The following is a 27,080-nucleotide window of genomic DNA, read 5'->3' as shown; positions in this document are numbered from 1 at the left end:
ACTGTAGGGATCCTCTTGTGGTAGACCACCTAGACCCAATGCAGTTTGCCTATTGGAGTGGAGGACACAATTATCTGTCTGCTCCATACTGGACAAAGCTGGCAGTGCTGTGAAGGTTATGCTCTTTGATTTCTCCAGTGCCTTCAAACCCCCCCCCACCCAGCTATCACCAGCTAAGGGGTAAACTCAGAGATGTGCAGGTCCTGGATGATGGACTACCTGTCAGGGCAGACCACCATCTGTGAGAGTCAAGGACTGTGTGAGCAACACCGGACCACCAGAAGGGACAGGCCTACCTGCCTGCTTTACTCCTCACTCTACACACCTGAGACTGGAAATACAATAGCAGGTCATGTGACTTACACTCGCACTTAAGGGGTGCGTTAGTAAGGGGGGATGAGACAAAGGAGAGAGGTCAGGGGGAGAACTTTAAGAACTGTCTGCAAACTGAGGAACTGCTTATTGAGTTTCACCGCACCAAAGAGCCTCCTCGTCCAGTCACGACTCAAGGAGTGGACATAGTGCACAGATACAAGTGCTTGGGGGTCCACATTGATGACAGATTGGGCTGGTCTCGTAACACAGAGGAGCCATAGAAGAAGGGACAGAGCAGGGTCTTCTTCGTTAGGAGACTGAGCTCCTCTAATGTGGGAAGTGACAGCTCTGTGACGGCCAGTGTGGTGTGCCAGGCTGGTGATATCACTTCAAGAGAGGACCACAGAATCAACAAGCTAATTAAAAGGGCAGGCTTAGTAATGGGACCCCCTGGAGGCCGTAGCAGTGAAGGTGAGAATAAGGGCCAAACTGAGTGCCATCATGAAGCACGCTGCACAGCCTCTCCGCAATCCACCAGCACTGAGGACTTTCAATGTGTCAAGAAACACGACTGGGGGTCCTTCATACCAACAGGCATACATCTGTATAATGCCTCACTGGGACTGAGGCTGCCAAGTCGAACACTTTCTTCTTTTTTAAGTCATTTTGCTGTGCGTCCGTCTATCTGTCCATCAATCTGAAGTGTGAGCGAGATTTTGAATTGTAGACCCGCCTTCTCCCTTCATTCATTGGTCACAAGTCCTGCCCAACTGCCCAGCAGAAGCTTATTCATTGGCTAACGTGTTGCACTTCATGTGATATCAATGTGGCACCTTGGGATTGTCTCTTTGAGTGCCTGCAGATGCTGTTAGCGAGAGAACTTTCCAGAAGTGGCTTATTTATCAATATTGTAGTCCAAATACCCAAGTGTGGGACATTGAGAGTGTCAGACTACAAAACGTAAGGACAACTTTGGTATTTTTCAAGTTATTTCTTTACAAACTTGGCATATACGCATTTGTCAGGTGAAATTGTGTTCTAAAGTTAAGAGTTTTCTAAAGATTTTTAAAATTTACACAGCTGCGTCTGTCATTTTTACAACGACCCCTATGGGGACGCGAGGGTCTCCAACTGAAAATAACAGCATAAACACCAACCAAATGTGAGTTTCGCTAAAAAAAGAAATCACGCCCTCCGTGTTTCCAGTGTATGGGATCTACTTGAAACTCCCTGTAGTGGTTCAGGTGGGTCCCCCCGCCAGCATAGGTGGGCTTCCATTTAGAACTTTATGACTTACTTGTATTGGGTTGATAACGGGATTATCATTTGTGCCGAGCCGCTGTGTGATTTGGTCGACAACGTTTCTGAACACAGTCAGGTGCCTGCCGATTTACGGCCATTCGTACTTACAGCCGATGTACCCCCTAAATGATATTGTTAATGATGAGCGGGTGTGAATTATAGACGAGCGGGCACTTCACTTCTTACAGCTGATTTCTTCACTCCCACTGCACTTCACAAGCTTTCCCCCATGAAGTATCATTTGATCGTTGTGAGCACTAACACGTCAACAACAAGTTTCCCTGCAATGTACCGCCAAACGCAGTGAATGATGAGGGAGCCCCCCAAGAAGAATCGATCGACTGATCGCCACAAAGCACCAACCAATGAACGACGCGTCTTCCCCATTGTCACACACGTGCGTTTGGCACTTGATTCTGGGCTCCTCTAATGGTAATTCCACTCCGAGCCGCCGGTTGGCGCTGTCGCCTAAGGCCTCTCCTCTCCTTTCTGCTGCAGACCCCTGATAAGAACCAATGAGAAGATGAGTGACGTCATTTCTGGATTCCGGTTCCCTGACCACCATCTCTTACTCGGCTCCACCTCCATCTTGCCTCAGTCTAGTTGTAGGCTCGCGCCTGGAGAGACGTTCTACAAACCTCACGTGAAAATCGTGTTTTATTACTTTGTTTCTAATTATGTGGGCTTTGCCTGAGGGTACCCCACACCTTTAGGCCTTCATTTACACCGTGATGTAAAGCACCAGCACCTAAATGACGAGCATGTGATTGGTCACCACAAAGTTTTGACAGACTTGAACAACAAGGAGCCCCCCCCCCCCCCCCAGTGGAATGTTGGGATGCACATTGGGGGGAGTGAGGGGCACAATAACAGCTGTGAAGACCAGGGGCACATCTGCCACCCCGACCCGACACAAACAGCATCAGTCCAACACAAAGGGAAAGCCCACCAACCTGGAGCAATCTCCAAGGACTGATACTGACAGTCACAAGCCCAGTGACCTCCGTCCCTTCTCTCCCGACCATCGCAGCCTTCCTGTCCTGACTCTGTGAGGCCGCTGGCTCCTTTTTAAGCTGCGCCCAGGCAGCACTCCGGGGGGCTCATTAGGGAGGTCTGGAATGCTCCCTGGTGTGACTGAAGCCCACAGTACACAGTAGGAGTCTACAGCTCCCACAGCTCCCCCTGGTGGCATCCACAGAACCAAACAGGGCCGTGCCAGCAAGTAGTAATTCTCATACAGCCCTATGGGAACCTGAGGTGCCGTCGCAACTCGGGAGGGGGGCTGCCAAGTAACAGTACAGGGGAGATAGCATCTTTCGGAAGTCCTCTCCCCCTATCCTTCTATTTCAGAGGCATCCCAGCCAGGTAATGGCATAGGCCACCATCCATCACTCAGCTGGTGGCAGTTCAAAAGGTCACCGAAGCTCAAATATCGGTCTGTGTTACTCTGTTCAAGTGGGTGTACCCGTGACCCCCACCAGGCCCACAGAGCCTCATTTGCAGTGACCTGAACACTTCTTGTTCTTTATTTCACCTTATACAATTTCTTGCATTAGGAATTTGTTAGTTGGGGTCAGGGGCGGCATGGTGGCACAGTGGGTAGCGCTGCGTGGAGTTTGCATGTCTGCATGGGTTTCCTCCCACAGTCCAAAGGCATGCAGGTTAGTTGCATTGGTGATCCTAGTGTGTGTGCTTGGTGTGTGTGTGTGTGTATGCATCCGGCAACCTTCCGGATACCCGCGCAGATCCTTAGCCTCACAGTCACCACTCCGCCCGCTTTGTGACCAACATTTGGCCAAGTGACCGGTGACAATGGAGCCACATGTCGGCACATGGCTAAGACACATTTTTATCTATTGGATGATATTTTAAAATACTTTTAAAGCTATACTGTAATACGCAAAAAGGACAAGTGAATGGACAGATGGATCTTGAAATACATAATTATAATTATAGACACACAATGACCACTCCAGGACACCCCCCCTATCCCCAGACACAATCCCATTAGACACAAATGCAGGGTCTTTTCGCTCAACACGCTCCTGTCCTCTCAATTCACACAGTGTCCCGATTAGTCCAATCAATGGAAGTGACCAACGGTGGACATCTCGGTGACGATCGCCAGAATGGGACGCACCTGAGCCAAAACAAAGACACTGGACACTTGTGTGTGCGGGATGTTTCCTTTATAAACTTTTAATATGCCAAAATTCCTACAGTCCCGTTTCCACTTTGCTATTCTGTGGCATTGTTTTGGGGATAAAAAATAAAAAACTGAAATGCTTGAATTGCCAGGCTGTGTTTGGCGCTTTACCACCGTGGTGGTGGGCACCCACTTTTAGCTTGTGCTCAGTGTCAATTAGAGCCTGATAGATACTTGAAAATACGTCGGCTCTGTTAATATTGTCTTTTATGCCCACTCAATCGTGTTCCAGGGGGCCCCCCCCAACCACGGGGGGGGGGGGGTGTGACGGTGAATGGGGTGGGGGATGGGCCGTGCTGTGCTCAGTCACCCATCTCTCACAGAGGGCGACAGCTTAATCAATTGAAAATCCCAGAGGCGTGGCCAGTGGAGCGGAGAGCAGCCAATCACGAGTGACAGAAGGAGCTGCGCGCGGAGCTAATGATGAACTGCAAACAGTGATGGATGGCTTCCTGCAGGGACCTTCCATCCGTGCCATCGAGCTCTGGGCCGTCTCTGCCGGAGCTGCAGGGCTTTCAGCAGAACTCTGTGGCGGGCGAGTAATTGGCAACATAAGCGACGCCGATTGCCCCCTCAGCGCTAACAGCCGAGTGGTGTCACGGAGCCTCGGAACGCGTGTAACTGTGCTTTGGATCCTCTGTGTGACTGTTACATTTTCAGTGGGGGGTCTTTTTCTGTTTTAAGAGAAAGAGAGAGAAAAAAAACAGGTAATTAGCCCCCAGGGGTAGATTTTTTTTTGCAGCTGTGGCCTGAATCCTGTTCAGCGAGTACATCAGCCAGAACCTCACCCTTCCACTTCCCCTCCCCCAAACCAGATCAGCCAGATAGCGACTGCCAGGCCGTGTGAAGTGAAGTGAAGCGCATGGCTTTACAAAGCCACTTGTTTCCAAAAGAGCCCTACGGGATGAAAGTGACATCCACCTTGATGTCCCACCGCAAGGCTTGCGCCTCCTGTAATTATCGCCAATCCCTGTAATCTGGAGAGCTGATACGGCTTCTTCTTGGCAGCTCAACGGCTCCTCGCCCCAAAGGCAGCGGAATTGCGGCAGCCTGCGGTGAACACAGTGAGATAAAACGGGAGAGGTGAACCATGGGAAAAGGGATCGTTAAAAAGAAATGAAAGAAAGGTGCTAACAAAGCTACTCGTGACGCCAGTTACGCTCCTGGAGTTCTCCTTTTAAAAAAAAACAAAACGCTGCGACGTCGTTCAAACTACGATAAAGAAAAAAGAGTCAGACGTCATCATCGGCCGCCGGGAATCCCGGGTGGAGCCTGCGATCGCTCCCTTGTTTGTCATAAAAACGTTTAGTCCTTCACGTGAGGTGAGGTTAACAACATCCAGGGCCGGATTTTCCTATAGGCTAACTAGGCTTCAGCCTAGGGCCTCAAGATCAAGAGGGGCCTACATTCAAATTGTTAGCAAAATTTTATTATCTCTCATGTAATTTACAAACTTAAAAATGGAAGGTGAAAGGGCCTCATAAGTGGAATAGCCTAGGGCCTCTTTTCATATAAATCCGGCCCTGAGAACATCTGTCCCCTTTTATTATTCTCGACCCGTGAACACTGGCTGCGGCGTCACCTGAACGCTGTTTCAACGTATCAAATCTCTGGACTGACGCTTTATATATCGCTTTCTGTTACCGGATTGTACACGGCTATGCATCTGAGCCCTGCAAAGGCGCGGCGTAACGATACGTGTGCTTCTCGCCGAACACCCAGTGCTGCTGGGATAAGAATGACGCAGGTGTTTCTACTTCGATAAAATGAGCATCACGTTAGGCTACGTTGTCAGACTACGCAACGCACGTAACTTTTAATGAGTTTCCCGCGATTGTGCTTCTGAGTTTAGCCTGTACGTTCAGCTCATCAGCACAAATACTTCAACTAATATTGCTCTATAACTTCTTTTAAAACGTACACATTTTATTTTATATGGCTTGTCTATTTTTAACTTGTAATTTTTTTTTTTAATTATTTTTTAGCTTTATTGGATTTAGGCTGATGTCCTGCGGTGGGTTGGCACCCTGCCCGGGATTGGTTCCTGTCTTGTGCCCTGTTTTGCCTGGGATTGGCTCCAGCAGACCCCCGTGACCCTGTGTTCGGATTCAGCGGGTTGGATAATGGATGGCTGGATGGATTTAGACTGAGTGACTTGTTTTTCTCGTCATACACATTTCATTGTATGTTGACCCTGTGTTAACCTATATATGACAAATAAACATAAACCTAAACCTAAACCTACTTACATGGCTGACGACATTATCCAAAGCAAATTATGCCATTTATGATACAGGTCAGGTCAGGTTGGGGGGCATGCACCGGTACAGGGCGTTGCCGCACCCACCACATGGCCTCTGGATCCAGGTTGGTAACCCCATTGGCAGACAAGCAGTCCAAACCCACCCTTCAGATATTACCCTCTAGCTGCCGCAGCCAGGTGTTACGTGGGAGTCACCTTGCCCTGGTTCAGCCACTCACGTCCTCAACGATGAGGATCAACCTCGGGTAATGGTGCCACATAGCCGCAGTGCCATAACTGACGCTCCCTCACGATGCAGGTCATGTGCGTCATTCTGGACTCCGTGAGCAACACAAAGTCAAACCAGTGGTACGCAAAGACCCTCTGAAGAGACACAGTACTGAACGAGTCCAGTCTTCATCTCAGGTCACTGTACAGCATCCATGTCTCACAAACAAGAAGTACCAGGACTCTAAAGACTTGGACCTTCGTCCTTTTGTAGAGGTACCAGGAGTGCCGCACACCCCTTACCAGTGACCTCATGACCCCCCCATGATCTCCCAATCCATCTAATGACTTCATAGGACATGAATGTCACTGCCGAGGTAAATAAACCTCTCGATGAGGTCAACACTCTCTCTGCAGACAGACACACTGCTGATGGCCGTGCCCAAGAGGTCATCTTATGATACAGCTAGTTGCATTTCTTTGGGTTTTCCAGTTGGAGCCCAGACAGGTCATGTGACTTGCTCATAGTCACACAGGTGTCAGTAGTGGGATTTGAACCCCTAGTCTCAGGGTTTGTAGTCCAAAGCCATAAACATGCAGATTCCACGATTTCTGAAATACTGAGACAGATCATTTCAACCAGAAGAAGGACTAACGCAATCGCTCAATTTATCACGTGGACACTCCCGCCATCTTCCCTCCTGCAGCGGCTTATGGTTTGTGTGAATCAAAGACATGCGCGACATATATGTGGAGACTACAAAATCCTTAACTGTAACCCAAACAACTGGCTCACCCACTGAGAGATCCACGTTTCTCAGAGTCTGATCATCCAGATTCTCAAACTGGAATAAGGGTTTACATGGCATTTTTCGAAACTGAGCTTCGGTGAGTAACTGGGCTGTTAAAGCTCATGTAGGGTAGGTGAGGTGCACACATTGACGATCTTTTCATCTGTGAGGTGGCACCGCATCATCAGCCCGGCATACTTACTACATTAGAACATTAGACAAGTTGTGACGAGAACAGAGCATTCAGCCCCCCAAGCTCATCCATCTGATTGTCCAAAGTAACGTCAAGCTGCAGGTCCCTCAAGTCCTGCTCTCCACCAACACTACCTGATAATTTATTCCAGGTGTCTGTGGTTCTTTGCATGAAGATAAACGTTTCAAGATTTGTAGGAAGGTCTGCCCCCATGTTCTTGCCGCAGAATGTATTTTAAAGTAACAACTAGCCTCTCCTGGACTCACTCCTTTCATATAATTTTAAACATTTAAGTCATGACCCCCCCCTTCACCTATGGATGCTTAAACTGAAAGGTCTGCCTCTCCTCACAGCTCAGGTCTCACAGCCCTGAGTCACCCTGGTCGATCTCCTCTCTGGACTTTCTCAAGCACGTCTTTGTAAAATGGAGACCAGAACTGCCCACAGTCCTCCAGGTGGGGCCCCGCTAGGGTGTCATATAACTTGACTTGTGGCCCGCACGTCATGGCGCTATATAACCTGACCTCCTATTAGATTTACTGGTTGCCTCTGTATACCGATGGGATGTACTGTAGATAGTGAGTGGTCCGCTATGACGTCCAGGCCTTTCTCATAAGGGGTACTGTATTGCCTACTGAGTCCAGATGGCAGATTTTAATTGATGACGCAATTGACCCTTTAATCTCTAACATCCTTACAACAGGAATTTTAATCGTTTGTTATAAAAGCCCATTGCGGCACTTCTTGTGTGATTTTGGGCTATACAAAATAAAATTGTATTGTATAATGACAAATGCTGTGACATCATTAGAGGGTATGCACCCAGGTGGCCTTTCATATCTTGTAAAGTGCGCCTTTTCGAGCAAACGTGCGATCACAAGCATTTTGTCAGCTTATGCCAACAGGTACCCCATGGGTACACACTTTTCGGGGATCCATCCTATCGTATTCATCTGCAAACCTCTGGAAAAAGCCACGGCTCACACACACACACACACACACTCAAAACAAGTCTCCCTAAGATAACAGAAAGACACTAATGGATTAGAGTTTGCTTTGCCTTGCAAAAACATTTCATTAAAGAAATACACCGCGCTGGGAACCCAATATGCACGTTCAGCTGATCGCATATGGCGAATATTCCACATCTCTTCAGTGTCGTGAAAATTATTAAGGAGAGGTCGCGAGCGCCCGTCCGAAGATCAGGGAACTTTTGGAAATGTTTGGACCCTCGAGTCAGGGGGTCCGAGGTCGAGCACGCTTTATCAATCCAAACTCAACCCCACCTACACAAAAGCCCCCGCTTTTTAACTCCAAGCCTTTGCACTTACCGCTCCAGGTGCTCAGCGGGACGAACGGTTCCGATCCAGACCTCCCTGGAATTACAAGCCCAGCATCCAAAGAAGCGTTTCTAGCCCGGCGACGATGATCCCGAATTGAACTTTTCGTTCCTCCTCGAGCGGCGGGGCTGTGAAGTGTCCCAAGTCCAAAGTTCACGTGAATTAGGAGGTCGGTCCAAACAAATTTTAAAAAGAAAGAAAGCAAATTCAAAATAAAAATGAAGTCTTCTCAAAGTCGGAAGTGAGAGAACAGTGCTACCCAAAACTCATAGCAACAACCCGACGAGAAAACGCGCCACTGCCTTCTTTTAGCAAGAAACGCCAGTGGCGAGGGTGACTTGTCGCGCGCGCGCGCGCTGCGTCTTCAAACCAGAGAGTACGGAAAAGACCGCGGGGTGCGCGCGTGTGCGCGTGCTTGTCGAGACAGCGAGCGAGCGATAGAGAGAGAGAGAGAGAGAAAGAGAGAGGGCGGGAGGCTCACTCAGCACAGCAGGTGGGACGAGCTGAAGGCGGTCGTGCGGCCCTCTCTCTCTCTCTCTCTCACACTCTTTTTAATTCAGGAGAATTGGCAGCCTGTCTTGCTGCGGCACGAGGTGAAGAGGATTTTGAATGTGATGGGACGGGAAGTTGGAAGGCAGCTCCGCCACCTCGTGCCTTGTGTCGTGAACGGCTCACCGCAACTCGTCGGTGACATCCGAACCCGCTAGGCATTAAAGATTAAGAGCTGAAGGGCGCGGAGTCAAGTTTCACGTACCCTGAGAAGCCTAATAGCTCAGTTGCTGCTTTTTGGTGGCGATTTGCTATCTTGCTGGGTACGTTGGCGACACTAATAAGAAATCCAGGCTGTGGGCAAACCCATTTTAAACAATCTGACCCACCCAGTAAGTTTACGTACTTATGATCTAGGAAGTATTAAAAGTTATTTGAACCCCTAACTGTCTGTCTTCTAACTTTATACTGCTGAAGGTGATGGGCAAGCAGTGCCTACCCCAGCAGAATGGAGGTAAGATAACAAGCCAGTCGTGGCTGCAGTGCCAGTGCCATCACAGGGCACAATCACACACAATTCTTGCAGTTTATAAACTGAATGGACGTGCAAACTCCACACAGGTAGATAAAGAGGATTCAAGCTACAAGAATATTAAGCCACCAGGCGACACTGACTTCTGGGCAGGGGCTGGTCCACCATCAGAACGTTCCGGGTGCGCGGCAAGGGGTATTTTCATCTCATCCAGCAGCAGGTGGCAAAATCATCTCAGGGGTCCCAAGACTCCGTGAAACAATCGAATGTCCAAGCGCAATCTCATGAGTAGATATTTCCGTGCTAGAAGAAACAACCAGTGGTCCAGTATGATCAGCTCTCTGTTAATATTTATTAAGTCATTTAGGGGCTTCTGAGGGTCTTAATCGTGCAGGCCCACATAAAAATTCTGCATGCCACATTCAGTATGTATACACTCACCTAGGACCACTATGCCAGGGTGGTCCATGTTGACGTGATTGTGTCACACAATGTCTGTAGATTTGTCAGCTGCAAATTCAAACTGCTGCTCCACCACGTCCCAAAGGTGTTCCCCTGGCTGGAAGCCCAGGAAGACCACTGAACTCACGGCACCAGTTTGACTTTGGCTTTGTGATGTGGTGCTGGAAAAGTGGAAGAGGGGTCAATTGTGGCCATGAAGGGCTGCAGGTGGTCAGTAATGACATTCACACAGGCCATGACACGCAAGTGATGATTGATTGATAATCATAAGGGGCCCACAGCGTGCCATGAAAACATTTCCCACACCAGTACACCACCACCACCTACCTGGGCAGGTCATGGTCTTTGGATTCATGCTGTTAACATCTACCATCTGTGGGCCTTCAGCAGAAATGAAGATTCATCAGTGGCTTCAGCTTTCTGTTCTTGGCTGATAGGAGTGGAACCCAAGGTGGTCTTCTGCTGTTTTAGCCCATCCACCTCGCGTTTCAATGTGCTGTGCATTTCCAAGATGCTTTTCAGCTGACCACTCTTGGACTGAGTGGTCATCCGAGTCACCATAGCCTTTATGTCAGCTCTGACCAGTGTGGCCATTCTCCTCTGACCCCTCAACAACAAGATGTTTCTGATGCTCGGAGGATGTTTTTTGTTTTTCGCACTGTCTCTCTAGAGATCAGCAATTTCTGACCCTCAGACATGCAACCAAACCTGGCAGCAACAATCATGCCAGGTTATAAATCACTGAGATTGCATTCTGCTGTTTGATGTCCACACAAACTGAAGCGCCTGACCTGGACCTGCAGGATTTACTGCATTGCTCTGCTGCCACGTGATTGGCTGATTAGATCAGGTCGTGGATATACAGGTGTGCAGGTGTTCCTAATGGCTCATGTTTATGGCACCAAGGTCATTTAGTGTGACTTCCTGTCACTAGATGACACCATCCAGCCCTGCTTAGAATGTCAATGAAACACAAAAGCTCTGAGTCTCTATTTCACAGTGTTGCATTCACATGAAACACCATGATAATAAACTGTGTTATCTGACCAGAACCTGCTTAATCCAGTTTGGACTTGGAGCCTTTCCTGGTTTCTTGTGCGGGTCACAACATGATACCAGATTATTCCGATAATTATAATTTATTAGTAGAGCATGTTTCCCATGCTTAGAATATTTTATGAGGGCTGAACCAAAGCACAAGTGTTCCTTTATCTTTATAGCTGGAGCACACACTCGGGGTCACATCATGGATCAGAGGTGTGGTTTGAAGCTGCATGCTTGAGGTTTAAAAGTCTAAAATTTTAGCTGGCCCACCACCCTACTAGACGCATTACAGAAAAGAGATGAAAAGACCCCCAAGGACGACAACATTAAAAGTGAGTTAGCAGCACCGTAGAATCAGGTCAGTAGGTGACAAGGAGTTAAGTGACAAATGTTGGACAGAAGGAGTACAGGATCCTATATAAGGTGTTGGGGTGCCAGCCAGGTTGCCCCTTTCAAATAGGTGCTCGTGGGCATAAAAACAGAACACCAGCTGCCTCTCTTGAAAGGAAGCAGGGATCTCGGAGCTGTGCAGGGCCAAATGAGACCCTGACTTTCGGGAGCGTCAGGCATTTATAGGATACCTGAGTGGAAGGGGTGGGGGTACGTGCCCTCTAGGGGTGTCTTCTCGCCGCTGAGTAAGAGAAAAGAGACGACACCGTTAAGCGGTAGCTCCCCCTCTCACCCCCTTGGGGTACAGTATTACAAACCTTGGATGAATCCTGAAGGTATCCCCCAGATGAGCATATGTCGCGGAATATAAAACCGAATGGAGATGCTCCCAGTCATCGCTCCAGAGCGTGCGTTTAAGGTTGACATACAGAAGATGAGAAAAGTGGGCACCGAAGCTCTTGGTCTTGGCTTGTGTTAATGTTTGTTTTTATCCTTCAACTTTCAGATTTATTTATTGAATGTAAACCTCCACTGTACAGTTTTTATGAATGATAATTTATTGATTTATTAATGGAAACTGCCCTGCATTTTGGATGTGGGCACTGCTTGACATGTGATAAAAAAGTACTGAGCGCTTTTCTACCAAGGGTGGCATGGTGGCCCAGTGGTAGCAGTGCTGCTTTGCCATATGTTTGACACACTGGTTAGGTGAACTGAGGACGCTAAATTGGCCTGTGTGTGTGTGTTTGTGTTCACCCTCCGATGGACTGGCACTCTTTCCAGGGTTTGCTCCTGCATTGCTGTCTATGCTATGTGGCACAAACACGTACCTGGTCTGGGTTAAGCGGGTTAGAAAATGACACGACATGACTTGGGCACCTACCCTTGCTGTCTTATGTGTCTTCATTGCCCAGTCTATCCTGACTTTCAATGTCCCAACTTCAGGGAGGAGTATGCCAGCTGCGGGCATCACAGGGACATTCAAGGATATCCTTCTCATTGTTCAGTTACACCACATGTGTTTATGTCTGGGCGCGGCCACCAAAATTACTTGACCACCACATCCTCTTCACCTGTGCAGCTGTTGGATGCCACTGTCTGGGGGCATCCATCAAATATATGAGCATCATCATTTATTTTACGGATATTCTTTTATGTTTTCTTTTGACCAACATCAATGCCCAATGTAGCAAAATGGCAAAATAGATTTTGGGTATTACAAAAGACTAACTGAAGTAGTCTGTAGAGTTTTTATAGAAATAAACTTGTCATCACTGTTAAGCACACTTAGTTTCATATGGTGGTGAATGCAATACTTTTGTTTTCTAATTATTTTCCTCCTACTCTTCTACACATTTTGTTGATTTTGACTCTGGTGATGGGTGTGAGGGGTCCTGGATTCCATTTTGGACAAGTTTATAGTTTTTCTCTTTTTCCATTCATTTTTTATAAGTGTGTGCGTTCAGCTCCTTGAATCAACAAAAGAACATTTATTATGACAAACGTAATATTTCAGCCTCTATTACTAGAGTATGGCGCCCTCTAGCAGTGAAAAACTTTGTAAGCCGTGGTAACCTCAATGGCGTTGAGCCAAATGAAAATGAATACGTCACGTTACATCGGCAGCCTGGCGGCTCCTCTACAGCCGTCATTGTATAAGTACTGACCCAAAACATCACACGAGGAGTAAGCAGGCGCCGTGAAAAGGCTTGTAGTTGTTTTCTGAAAAAGCATATGGTGATGAGAGAGTCATGTGGTTAATTGTTTGGGTCAAGTATCTATCTATCTATCTATCTATCTATCTATCTATCTATCTATCTATCTATCTATCATATAATGCCTTTCATATCTATCTATCATATAGTGCCTTTGAGTTCTATCTATCTATCTATCTATCTGTCATATAGTGCCTTTCATATCTATCTATCTATCATATAGTGCCTTTCATATCTATCTATCTATCATATAATGCCTTTCATATCTATCTATCTATCTATCATATAGTCCCTTTCATCTATCTATCTATCTTTCATATAGTGCCTTTCATATCTATCTATCTGTCATATAGTGCCTTTCATATCTATCTATCATATAATGCCTTTCATATCTATCTATCTATCATATAGTCCCTTTCATCTATCTATCTATCTTTCATATAGTGCCTTTCATATCTATCTATCTATCATATAATGCCTTTCATATCTATCTATCTATCTATCTATCTATCTATCTATCTATCTATCTATCTATCTATCATATAATGCCTTTCATATCTATCTATCATATAGTGCCTTTGAGTTCTATCTATCTATCTGTCATATAGTGCCTTTCATATCTATCTATCTATCTATCTATCTATCTATCTATCTATCTATCTATCTATCTATCTATCTATCTATCTATCTATCTATCTATCTATCTATCATATAATGCCTTTCATATCTATCTATCTATCTATCTATCTATCTATCTATCTATCTATCTATCTATCTATCTATCTATCTATCTATCTATCTATCTATCATATAATGCCTTTCATATCTATCTATCATATAGTGCCTTTGAGTTCTATCTATCTATCTATCTGTCATATAGTGCCTTTCATATCTATCTATCTATCTATCTATCTATCTATCTATCTATCTATCTATCTATCTATCTATCTATCATATAATGCCTTTCATATCTATCTATCTATCTATCTATCTATCTATCTATCTATCTATCTATCATATAGTGCCTTTCATATGTCTGTGATCAGAGGGGGATTTAGAAGGTGATCTGACCCTCGCAGTTGTGTACCTTTAGACTCTGGCTAATGCCTGCACGTCTACAGCTGCCTGTTATGTCTCTTCCCCCCTCGCCGTGACAAGCCCCCTCTTGCAGTGCCTTCATTTCTGTTTCACATTCCAGGAGTCGGGACACATCTTGAGTGGATCTAAAGCGAATGCTTTGTTCAGCTCCGCGTCGGTGATCTGGAATGCCTCTTTATCCTGGCCACGTGTAGTCTTTGTTGTTTGGTATTTTGTTTTCTCCTCCCAGGGTTCGGCTTTTTGTTTTTCATTCCTCCGAAACATCCAACCCCCCACCTACCCCCCTCCCCCCGACGCCCCTCAGATCTGCATTCTGCTGTCTCAGGCCTCGCTGCCCATCACAGTTGATGCATTGTATATTGTCTCCATGACAACCCAAATGCCCGCTGTCGCATGTTGCCAGATCAAGATGTGTGGCTCTAGTGCGACAGTGGCCTTGCCTTTGTGATGCCACTCTTGAGGTGTCATTCAGTAAATCGGGGACCCTCAGTTGGTGGCTGATGGTATAAACGTCTTCTCTGGTGTCATGGCAGGCGTTTTATTTCTGTGATTTGGCTTTTTTTGCCTTCAGTGTTTTCAGGTTCTGCAGGACGGTGGGATTTCCTCAGACTGGCATGACAGAGAAAGGTCGGGTGGCTCATCTTTTGTTACAGATCCTAAAGCTAAAAGGACCCCTGGGAATGTTATGACTGCTGCCTGTGGCCGTATCTTCAGGTATTTTTCTGATATGATTCTGTTGCACCATACTGCTCTTTAATTCTCATTCTAAATGTAAAGTTCTTCATGCATTTGCATGCCAGCTATTTTGAGTCTGATGTTCTACATTGAATGTTAAGGTTGTATTTGATGGTCTGTGTACCTGTCTAAGGCAGTGGCTTTAGAGTCTGGACCCCGAGGACCCCTGTGAGTAAGAGTTGTTATTCCAGCCAATTTCACAACCGGCGCGTCATTCTAATGTGTATTATTTAGTTATCGTCCTTACATTTATTTCTATTTTTGTATCTGTGTGCTTTTGCATTTTTCCTTTTAATTGACCCATTTCTGTACATTTTGCTCCCATAATTGTATTCAAATGCTGCCAAAGAACAATGAGCACGGCCGACACGGGTGCTAACAACACTATCATTGTCACCTCTCTGCCGTCAGAGGCAGGGTGGTCTTAGCAGCATCATAGGCCCCAGGGGCAAAGTAGAGCACTGGGATCCCTGCTTTGATAGCAAAACAAAAACATACATAGACATCAGAAAAAATGTGGGCGCCTATGCCCAGCATGCCCATGCATTAAGATGGCCCTGGTAAGAGGAGCACCTTCTGGACTCATTCAGAAAAATGTCATACCACCCTGGGATGAGAGGGGGCGCTGCCACTTAGTCGGGTCCACAACTCTGAGAAGATAGATAGATAGATAGATAGATAGATAGATAGATAGATAGATAGATAGATAGATAGATAGATAGATAGATAGATAGATACTTTATTAATCCCAAGGGGAAATTCACAAAATAACTACCCTAAGAGTGCAACTGACTCCTCCCCTTTCCAGTCAGAGTGCTGTAAGGCCCCACCTCCTCAAAACAGGATGTCTAGTGTCGGACTGAGCCGACCGCGGGACGCAACTCCATCCTGATTGAGAAGACCTCGCCGAAAGAATGCCGATCATTTGCCTACTTGGGTTATTTTCTCTTGAAACTTCTTAAGAAAATCGTACCATCACAGGACATTTTTGCTTTCATTTTGGGACGATCCGGCCTGGCGTCCCAACCCCTTCGTATCTCTGGGCTGCGTCCTTCCCGCCCTCGATGACACTGCTCATTAAAAAACAAAATGGCAGACAAACAAATATGCCGCTGCTCCTTCACTGTTGTCAGCATTTGGATACACTTAAGGGAGCAAACTCTGTTGAAAATGGCAAATTAAAAGGAACAGGGCAGAGGAACCTTATATGTTTAAAGTTATGGTAAAAATAAAAAAATATTTCACAATTTCTTACAATAAGAGAATACAAAAGGACAGCTCACTAAACCAGGGGTCCCCAACTCCTAACTACTTTTATAATAATTAGTCAATATATTATTAATTTGATTTGATTTGTTCTTGATGGTTCGTTAATGTACAACTCTCTATTATAACAAAAAAATCTTGGAAGGAGACGAGACGTGACTTTTTTAGGGAGACACTTTCATGTCCCGCGAGGCCAAGAGATTTAACAACATCCGGGGCTGGAAATAAAAGACAAAGAGTAGATGACAAAGTAGAATGGCGTAAAGAATTCAAAAACGTTGGCGCTATACACAGGCAGAGCAGGTTAGAGATAATGGAAGTACAAAAATTCGAAAGTCTCAAAAAAATGATCGTAAAGATCACATTAGTGCAAACAAATGGAAATTATTACTCGGTGAAATAACAAAATGACGAAAAGAGATTGAATATATTGTTCGGATTTAAATTTTGAGTCGGAGACTTTTAGATCATCTAATTCGTGCTGCCATCAGGGAAAAAAAAAAGTAGTGTTTGTTCCCAATGAGGAGGCGTATCCACAAGAATTAAAAGATTTACTGTTTACATTTACATTTATATCATTTAGCAGACGCTCTTATCCAGAGCGACTTACAACAGTGTTTGTTAGTTTTTTTCGCATACCCCTTGGGGTCAGAGCGCAGGGTCAGCCATTGTACAGCGCCCCCTGGAGCAATTACAGGTTAAGGGCCTTGCTCAAGGGCCCAGCAGAGTAGGATCTCTTTTGGCACTGACGGGGATTCGAACCGGCAACCTTCGGGATACCAGCGCAGATCCTTAGCCTCAGAGCCACCACTCCGCCCCCTTTGGTGAAAGTGAAACCCGCGAGAGAAGAGTTTATGCAATGAGATTTGGAGAAGTCCTTCTCACCATAACCACTCACACGGTTCAATCATTTCTCATTTGTGTGAATGCTATTGTCAGACACAGTTTGTGTAGAGAGAAAGAAACGATATTCACTCGCGGGCAGGTATACGTTGTGTTGTCACGATGGAATTCCAAACACGGAATCAAAATTCAATGCGATAGACGAAAAGGTAAAAGCAAAAAGAGATTGAATAAATGGACACAGGTGACATAACAGAAGTACGTAGATATTGTTTGGCTTTAAACATTAAGTCGGAGACTTGTAGATCGTCTAATTCGTGTTGCCATCGGGGGAAATTCGTGTTTCTTCCCAATGAAGAGGCGTATCCGCGAGAATTAAAAGTTTTGCTGTTTGTTGAAAGTGAAATCCACACACGCGAACGGCAGAGACTCAAAGCCCCCTAGTAATCTAAAAATATAATCATAGTCTTGCAGTTTACTGCTCAAATATCCATCCCCCATATCAGAGTATAGTAAAGTAGTAAAAAAGGCAAGTTAACCAATTCATTCGGTCAGAGACAAAGGCCAGAAATGTACAATTGAACTGGAAGCTTTGTGCCTTATGAAAAAAAAGAATGCTTGTTTTAAGGAATGGTGCAAATATCAGTGAAACTAAGTCTGGTTGTGTCCCAAAACTGAATAACTGCGGATAAAAACAATGATAGTGTATAGATAAAACAGGTTAAACATCCAAAAAATGGAATTTATAGGGAAATCACAACACACAATAGAAGAAAACTGATAAAGCATATTGTGTGGTTGTATTTTTACCATAATGACACAAATAATAATAAAACAAACACCTCAGCACTTTAAATGATAAATTCCATATTTTCAAGTCAAAAATATTTCAGCACAAACATGCTTTATATGCATCTGACACACAAACTTGTGTTCTAAAGTTAATGGTTTGCTTTACGTTAAGAAAAGCATTTTGCCCGCTTTGGCGCTTTACAATGGGGTTGGGGGTAAGGGGCACGAGAGAAATATTTAAAAACTTACAAATACGTCCATTTTTCAAGCCAAGACAATTACCGAGTATTGAATGTGTAGCGATTATACACATTGTGAAAGAGTTTACACCTATCATTTTTTAACAAAAAGCACCAACATTTCCATATTCGGTCATTTTAAAAGATGACCGACTGAGCGCGAAGATAAGCGCGGTACTTTAGTCGTCATACGCCATGACCTTTCACCCTCTGCCCCAGGGCGTGGTTCCTCTCAAAAGACCAAATCACAGTAAACTTTTCGTACCACGTGGTTGTTCTTGGTCGATTCACTTCCGTTTTTATGTTGGAATTCGCACACGCGTTTAGGAGACACATCTTGACTTCGACGAGTTTGCGATAAAAGAATTATTTTCGAATCCTCTTTTGTGTCGTCGGAAACACGGAAGGCGCAGATCAATGCTCGACAGTTGACTTAACTTGAAAAAACGGTGCACTTGGTAAGTTTTTAAGCTTTTCCTCCGTGTCCAAAACCCTTCATTGTAAAACGCCAGAACGGGCAAGATATTTGTTTATTTATTTATTTTCTTTAGGCGCTTAACTTTAGAGCACAGTTTCGCGTGCCAAATGCATGTTATGTGATGTTTGTGCAGAAGTAAATTTAACTTGAAAAATACTGAACATATCTTTTAACAATAGATAGGTATAATAATGTTGATTAGCCAACAGGAAACCTTAGCAGGTGCCCAACAAGAGGGCGTGTGTGGCATAGTGGCGAATTTAGTCGAAGCACTGATTTTTGGAAGCCCGGCTTCGGCTTCCTGGTGGCACACCTGTTCAGTGCCAGTGCGCCCTGCTGCGTGTGTTTTATAGGTCTGCGCCTGGTGATGCCGCGAAGGCCTGCTTGGAATATCAATGAGGCTTGGCCTCTCTTTCTCTCTCTCTCTCCCTCTCTCTCCCTCCTCCCCCTCCCTCTCTTTTATGTCTGGCGTACCCTCTCCTTCTCCTGTCTCCCCTTTGCGCCGCTCGCTCTCTCTTTTCTTTCCTTCTCAGACACTCTTCTCGGAGGCATTAGAACGGTAATTTTAGCTGCTTAATTAATTAGCCTAAATGGTATTTTAAAAGCGAGGAAAATAACAGTGATCAGATGCCAGGAAGACCGCACCGATGTTTGCCTTTAGAGAAAGCCGTGCGGAGACGAATCGCTGAAGACGTTCACCGAATCTGAACTGCACCAGAAGCATAAAAAAGCATAACACTTAATAATAATAACAAATAATAATATAGTGTTTAGTTTGGCGTGAAACATGGCATCGTCTTGGCACGTTTGAAAGAAGAAAAAGGTAGGCTGCCGAATTTATCCCTGCAAGCTTTCACCTGCTCCAGGCGCTCAGGTATCGATTTGTTTCGCGACAAGAGTTACTGTAGCGCACGCTGCGGACTTGCCGAACGTCGCCGGTTCAGATCGGTGCGCGTGCTCCGTTTTTATGGTTTTAGCCTGCAGTCGATTATATGTCGTTTGGCTTATTTGTGCTTTTGTTTACTTTCCTTTCTTTTAATTTGTGCGTCGCTTGTTACCGCAGAGCTGAGCGCTGCCAGTGATGCTCAGCCGGCTTTATATTGAAGTCGGGGCGAGGCGGGGCGCGTGCGTGTGCCGGCGCGCCTGCAGTTTACTAAAGATTCGCTGGTCGTCCCAGTCGTGGGGATGGCGGGTGGTCCTGCACAATCAATTATTAGAGCAGTATGTGCGCCGTGAGTTAACGGGGCTGTAACTCCGGCGTCGGCCTCCGCCTGTCTTGTGCATATGTGTCAGATGCCACATCTGCGCTTGCGTGTATGGGGAATTACTAGGAAAGGAAGGAGACCCAAACTGCGAGCGCGGAGGGGTAAATGGAGTGATAGAAGGAGCATGAAGTGTGTCCTGAGTGGCTTACCAATGTTTACGCGTCGTAATGGACAATGTGTACAGCGGTTGGAGATGAAAGGCGCCATATAACGTGTGATTGATTGTGTCGTTGTATGGCACCAGAGCCCGTCCGGGGTTGGCTTCTGTCTTGATGCTGCCATGGTGTGCTGTGTCCTCCTAACAACCCAGAACTGAATGGAATGTGAAAGCTTTAAAAGCTTAGGTCATGTTATGTTACACAACTTGCCAAGTTAATAGCCTGTGTGAAGTTTGCACCTTATCCAAGTGGTTTTCTCGGAGTACTGAAGTTTCAGAATATGGCTACAAAATTAAACAGAAAATAAACCATAAGAAGTCTCAGAAAGTGTACAAGTCAGACTTCAAACTGCAATAAGTAGCCCAAAGAGCTGAATGTCCTTTGTTGTTGTTCGGTTTCAGGACACTCGGTAACAATAATAAACAGATGAGTCCCAAAATGAATGAAATGCGTAAGCAGCGGGTCCTTTTCTGTTGATCAGTGTCAAAAAAAGGTCAAATTCAATCCACTGAGATTCCATGTTGTATCACAATAAAACCTAAAGACTTTTCCATCTGCACTTCAGAACAGGTCATCCACCTGAAGAGAAGCATGTTCGGGTCCTGGCCAGTGCTTGGGTGGGGTGGGATCTAGGAAGAGCTTGGCTTGCTGCTGGAAGGGGGGTGGGGTTACTCAGCGGTCATTGTGTGGTGACAAAAACTGGTGCCGTCATTCAGAAGAGGCATAAAACTGACTTACTGGCTCTCTTGGGTGAAACGAGATCTCCTGGCATCATTCAAAAAAGAGCAGGGTGTTTTCTGAAGTCCTGGCTACATTGCCCACCATGACATTGTCTGTCCCCTGTCTGTCTCTTTCACCACCTAATAGCTGCTGTGTGCTGCTATGTATCAGGAACCATTGAGCTCCTGTATGGTGAAGACCCTGTGCCACTTTTGTGTATTGCGTTCCCAGCGCACAACAGGAAGTGCACACTTTATGAAAAATGTGTGCTTTAGCTTTCCTTTGCTGTTTAACCCTGTCAAAAAATTCCTTCAGTCGGTTCTATGAAATAGCAATAAATGCATTTATGATATAAATACAGCAATTGTTCCCCATTGTTGTGGCGGTGCTGCTGTATATTGAAATGACGTCAACAGTTTAACCTGTGACCTTCACACACATTTTGCTTGTTGAACTAATACAATTTCTGAGCAGCTTGATGACCCTGTGGACCCCCAATTAAACACTTGAGTCTCCAAATGCAAGAATAGGTAATACTGTGCAGCCTTAAACTACCAGGTGTCCATGCACTGCATTGTTAAAAGCAAAAGTACGAACAACTCCTTGTTGAGGAGCTACATCACCCAGGGACCTGTGGGGATCTTAATCTGGGCTTGGTGGTAGAACTGACCTTAATTAAAAGATAAGTATCTGTGTGTCCGTCCAGTTGCTATGTCTCTATCATTCTAACAGATGACACATCACAAACATTTGTAGTGATAGAATACATCGCATTTGTCATTCCAAACGATGGTGCATCAAAAAAAAATCCTTAACACTGCTTTTCCAAATCCCATACCAAATGGCTTGTTATAGAGACATGTGTTGCGTTTGTCATTCCAACGGATGGTGCATAGCAAACATTTGTAGTAATGCATTTTATTAATATAAATGATTCTAATGTGGCATCTTTTTAGTAAATTTATTACAAAGTACATTCTAATAAATTATGCACTGAGGTCTGTGTTGACTACTTAGAGTTCAACCCACCTTAGACAGGTGGCACAGCTGGTACTAGCAGTAAAGCATTAAAAACAAAACAATTTAAGAATTTCATGGAAGCTTTTCATTTTAGGGTACACAAGCATTGCCAGGTTTTCTCCAACTCCTTCCCAACCACTTCTCCACCTTAATAAAAGGACAAGGGTCTGTGTCTCTGTCATTCCAACAGATGGCGCATCGTAATCATTAACCCTGCTTTTAAGAATCCCATGCCAATTCCTTCTCAGGGGTGGGGTTTGATTTGTCTTCAAATTTGTTGGGTTATAAATTGATCTGTTTGTATGGAATGATTACAATGAAAATTAATAAAATAAAAATATAAAAAAAAAAAAAGGAATCCCATGCCAAATGGCATATTAAAGATACATGTTCATTACTTTTGGCATTCTGATTTATGGCATATCACAAAAATTAACACCACCTTGACGAATCCCATATCACGTGGTACTTGTATCACAGAATCAATGAAAAGACCATCACAACTGTACAGAACCTGCTGCAGTACTATGAAGATGCAAATTAAAGAACAGCTCAGTTATTTCTCAAAAATTGTTATGAAGGGATGAGTCCCGAAACGCGTCGGCCCGATGGACTACGATGGGAATATTCGCTAAGAGAAGTTTGATTTTTGGACATTTTTGGTTATTGGGACCATCTGGATTTTGTTGCTTATCAGATGTTATTCACGGTCGGTCATTTACCTGCCCATCTTACTGTTTAAAAAATTGTTTAAAATGTTGGAAGCCTTTGTGCTCTTGTAAAAAATGTAACATTTTTTTGTATTTAAGTAAAGAAAATATCTTTATGAAATAGAGGTTGGGTAAATTTAATAATAATTTTTGAGAAATAACCGAGCTGTTCTTTAGTTGGTATCTTCATAGTATTATTGCAGCTGGTTTTCTGTAGTTTTGATGGTCTTTTGATTTATTAATTATTCAGTCCTTGACTGTTGCCATCAATTTTGAGTACGAATATAGAGGGTTCCTATATGTGAAAGCTTCCTTTAAAGTATGTTACAGAGACCCATGTGTTGCGTTTGTCATTCCAACAGATGGTGCCTCACAAGCACATGCAGTAATGTGTGTCATTACTGCACATGTTGGATGTGCCATCTGTTGGAACAACAATTGCATGTGCATTGTATCCCTGCATGCATTACAAAATACATTCCAACAGGTGGTGCACTGCAAACATGAGCCCTGAGGTCTATGTTGATTACTTAAATTTCAGCCCATTTTAGACAGGGAGAACAGCTATATAGCTTTCCTATAATGAGCACCTTCTCAAGGCAGAGCAATGCAAGACTAACAGCTGTTGGGAGTGTGCAGGAATTCATTACTGCTATTATTATGTGGTTTGCTAATTGAATTTGTGTTTTCTTATTGCAGTGTTTATTGCTGTTCTCCACGCTGGAATCCCGTCCTCAGATGAGAACATAAAACGCAGAGAGCTGTCTGTTATTCTCGACTGACTGGAGGACTTGATTGACAGCACAGCAGAGTCAGCGTCACTACAGTAAGTCCAGTAGAGTCAGTAATGAAAGAATTAAAGAGACGGTAGTCCAGTCCATCCCATCCCACCAAAGCTCGCCTGGACTGAGACCTGCTGACCGCTGAGGCCATTGCTGTCATCTTATTTTCCTGAGTTTATCCACTTTGTCTTTGCATAGTTTACCAAATGAATGGCCTCAGACCTTTAGGTAAAACACAGTATTAGAGAAAACGGAACCTGAGTGAACACACAACATGGTTTTGAAATCGGGACTTTTTTTATTGAGGGAACAAAGTCATCCCTCACCCCTATCATCTGTGTGAAAAAGCAAGTGCCCTCATAGTTACAGCACCAGCAGTAATCCTGACTGAGCACTTGCTATAATCTGACATTTCCCGTCACCTTTGCAGAATATTTGTAATTCGGGCTACAATACGCTCCTCAAATGTCAGGCCAGTCGAGCATTTCCCTCTGCGCCACATTACCATTTCTTGTAATAACATTTGAGCACTGAAGACAAGCTGGTCAAGTTCAGGAGCTGTAATTGTCCCCCATTCATTCATTCATTCATTCATTCATTCATTATGCAGGTCTACAGCAGCACAACTGTACAGGGGCCTTCACTGCTGTATTTTGCACATCATAATGTGCCACATGGGTGAGGGCTGCCTCTTTCGTTCCTTCACTCTCTGCTTATGTTGCCATGCACTTGTAGTCCGGGGCAGAATGTGTGGTTTGCTGTTGTCCTGCTGGGAAATGCAGGGATTTCCCTGGAAAAGATGGTGTCTTGATGGCTACCAAAATTTGTTCCTATGTTTCTGCATTGATGGTGCACTCACAGATGCCGTGGGAACTGACGACACCTCCATGCCGTGACAAGACACTGGCATTTAAACCTGTGGACCACAGCTTGGATAGTCCTTTTCCTCTTTGGCCTGGAGAACACGACTGCTGTAAGTTTTTGGGGAAAAAAAAAAAATTTGAAACGTTGACTTGCGGACCACAAGACACGATTCCACAGTGCGACTTTCTATCTCAATTGGTGCCGCTATTGCCCACTGCTGACATGTGGTTTCTGCTTTGCCTAGTAAAGCATCTATGTGTGCAGCAGCAAATGGCCTTGACTGATGAAGCTTTCCTGAGCCCATGCCGTGATATCCGTTACAGATGCATGATGTTCTTTAAGACTGACGCTTTTGTTCAGAGGTGGGCTTGCCCTCTACACACCAAGGTTTGACAGGATTCCTTGAATCTTTGTGCACTATACAGGGTTAGATGCCCAAAATCCTACCGATTTGTCTTTGGGGATCACAACATTGTCCTCAAAGTGCTGGATTGTTTTGATGACACATCTGTTGGTAAATTGGTGAGCCACCTGCAGTGTCTCCACTTCCTTCAATGGCCGACCTAACCACATTCTCTCCACGTTCTAGAGGGGCACCGTCGCGGGTCTTCTGAGCAGCCGCATCACTGTCTGGTTTGGGAACTGCAGTGTCTCTGACCATGAGGTCCTACAATGGATACAGTAGAAAAGACCATTGGGACTTCCCAGCACTCCATTAAAGACCCCTTGATAGAACATTACACCTGCAAAGCCTATAGTGTTGTAAAGGACCACTCCCACCCCTCTCACGGTCCCTTTGTCCCACTTATATCAGACAGACGGTAAGGTAGCATCTGAAGCAGTTCTGCTTCTAACCATGGGTGGGGTCCGGACTGTGAACTCTGTGCTGCCCCTCTGCCCTCAGATCTGCTCTTAATAGCATTATTACTATGCAATACTCGTGTTACTAGTGTCATTTTTTTAATATCACTTGTTAGTGATTGATAAATACATAACTGTTTCAAATTATTACAGTCTAATGACTTACCTGTTATTTATCTATTTACAGTTTATTACAGTACCGTTCTTTACCTGTCTTGCACATGTCCTGTGTGGATGTGACGTTACACCGCAGTCCTGTCACCTCATGCCACTGTATGCTGCCATACGGAGTGTGGGTGCGATGACAATAAAGCCACTTGACTTGACTGGAGGGTCTACCCGTCTTTGCTGTTGGAAGACTCTGCCTTTTTTTTTTTTGAAGGTTTCTTATTTATATACTAGAAATCGATTGATTGCCTTACCATTTTCACATCCCCTTTTTATTTCAACTTCTCGCATTGTTTTTAGTCCTTCGCTATCCCCGGCCCAAATGTGAAGGAGAATAGGCGTATTATCTTAAAAATAAACACTGCATTTGATTAGGTAAAGCCTGAAATACTTTGCCTTTATGCTGTTTTTCTTTGAAGACAAGTCAAAGTCGATTTACAGATCGCTCCATTTTGTTCTAATTAGCATCTTCCCCGACTTTTCAAGAATTATTATTTAAATTGGAGAGCAGCACATTCCTAAGCTTTATTCAGCGACCCACTGCATAATGTCCATTCAGGCAACATCTGACTTCGTATGTGTCTGTGGGTCCCATAATGTTGGTTATAATAGAGATTATAATAATTTATTGTAATAGTAATCCCAGTCCGGGAATGTGACTTAGCGGACATAACCAGAAGTTGTGAACGCAACACGTGTGTCTCATGGCTCTTGTATACAAAGCGAGTGCACTGCCAGTACTCTACTGTACTTTCTGCCATTATTTTAATGTGAACATTCCCTATATGACAGTTGTGGCCAGTAGGGGGCACAACTGAGCCCCAAACCACCAAATATAACTAAACCACACAGCAATGGGTTAAAATACTGAGAGTTTTTATTTTATAAAATCCCCTTTACAGGTTCCAGACCAATCACAGTCCCCCTCACAACTCCTTTCTCTTGTCACCTTCTCCACTAGCAGGTGTTCCCCACCATTTCCCATCTCTGACTTCTTGATCGAGGTGAGGCGACTTCCTTTATGTTGGATCAAGGAGTACTTCCAGTGACGTAACATGGCATGGGGGAAGCATTTCCGAGTCATCCACAAGCTGCACAAGGCCATCTCCTGGCAACATCCTCTGGGTGGCACCCAGACCCCAACAAGGCTGCTCTTCAGAAATTGCAGGTGCCACATAACCCTACAGGTCTGCCAACTGGGATCCCAGCAGAGCAGCACTGCCACCTATCATACGGGGGGGGGGATGAACTGTCCCTGGTAGACGAACTCCTCCAATCCATCTATTAGACTGGTGGCACCCAAAAACCCCAAAAGGGCTATTCTTTAGAATTACAGGTTCCAGGGTTTGGTGTCCAAACTGGGACCCTGCCAGGGGTGCAGTGCCACCTGTTGTACTTCAGGATGAATTGGTCCCTGGTAAACAAACTCCCCTAGTGCACATCCATTAGTCTGATGGTACCCAACGACCCCAACATGACTGCCCTTTAGAGCTACAGGTTCCACACAACCATATGGGTATTCAAACTGGAACCCTGCCAGAGAAGTATGTGACGTCACTGTAACGTATCATACTGGGAGATGAATTTTCATTGGTAAGCAAATTCCCTGAGCCTATCCATTAGTCTGGTGGCACCCAATGGCCCCAACAGGGCTGCTCTTCAGAACTACCTTGCGGGTGTCCAAACTGGGGTCCCACTAGAGGAGCCCTGCCACCTGTCATACTGGGGGATAAATAATACCTGGTAGACAGACTCCCCCAGTCCATCCATTGGTCTTTCTTCCCAAATGGAATTAGAACTAAGAATCGTCTCAGCTGGGTTGCACCTCCATC

General features: G+C 45.0%; 2 protein-coding genes across 6 annotated transcripts in view; one reads left to right on the top strand and one right to left on the bottom strand.

Annotated features, from left to right (window-relative positions):
* Nucleotides 1–9,006, bottom strand: part of palm3 (paralemmin 3) — a 65,403-nt gene extending 56,397 nt beyond the window's left edge. The window contains exon 1 of the mRNA XM_028822628.2: nucleotides 8,609–9,006. The gene's annotated coding sequence lies outside the window, so the exon portion shown is untranslated. The remainder of the gene's footprint in view (nucleotides 1–8,608) is intronic.
* A 5,838-nt stretch (nucleotides 9,007–14,844) lies between these two features.
* Nucleotides 14,845–27,080, top strand: part of plppr2a (phospholipid phosphatase related 2a) — a 66,457-nt gene continuing 54,221 nt past the window's right edge. The window contains exons 1-2 of one of the 5 annotated variants that reach the window (XM_028823397.2): nucleotides 14,845–15,061; nucleotides 23,273–23,399. The gene's annotated coding sequence lies outside the window, so the exon portion shown is untranslated. Of the gene's footprint in view, nucleotides 15,062–18,661; nucleotides 18,681–19,149; nucleotides 19,260–19,311; nucleotides 19,524–23,272; nucleotides 23,400–27,080 lie in introns of those variants that run through there. The other 4 variants (XM_028823394.2, XM_051920403.1, XM_028823395.2 and 1 more) reach the window with 4 other exon arrangements.

The sequence above is a fragment of the Erpetoichthys calabaricus genome, chromosome 17 (assembly GCF_900747795.2).
Source record: "Erpetoichthys calabaricus chromosome 17, fErpCal1.3, whole genome shotgun sequence".
Lineage (NCBI taxonomy): Eukaryota > Metazoa > Chordata > Cladistia > Polypteriformes > Polypteridae > Erpetoichthys > Erpetoichthys calabaricus.
Note: the sequence above shows the minus strand (reverse complement) of the source record. Positions and strands in the feature narration are given on the sequence as shown.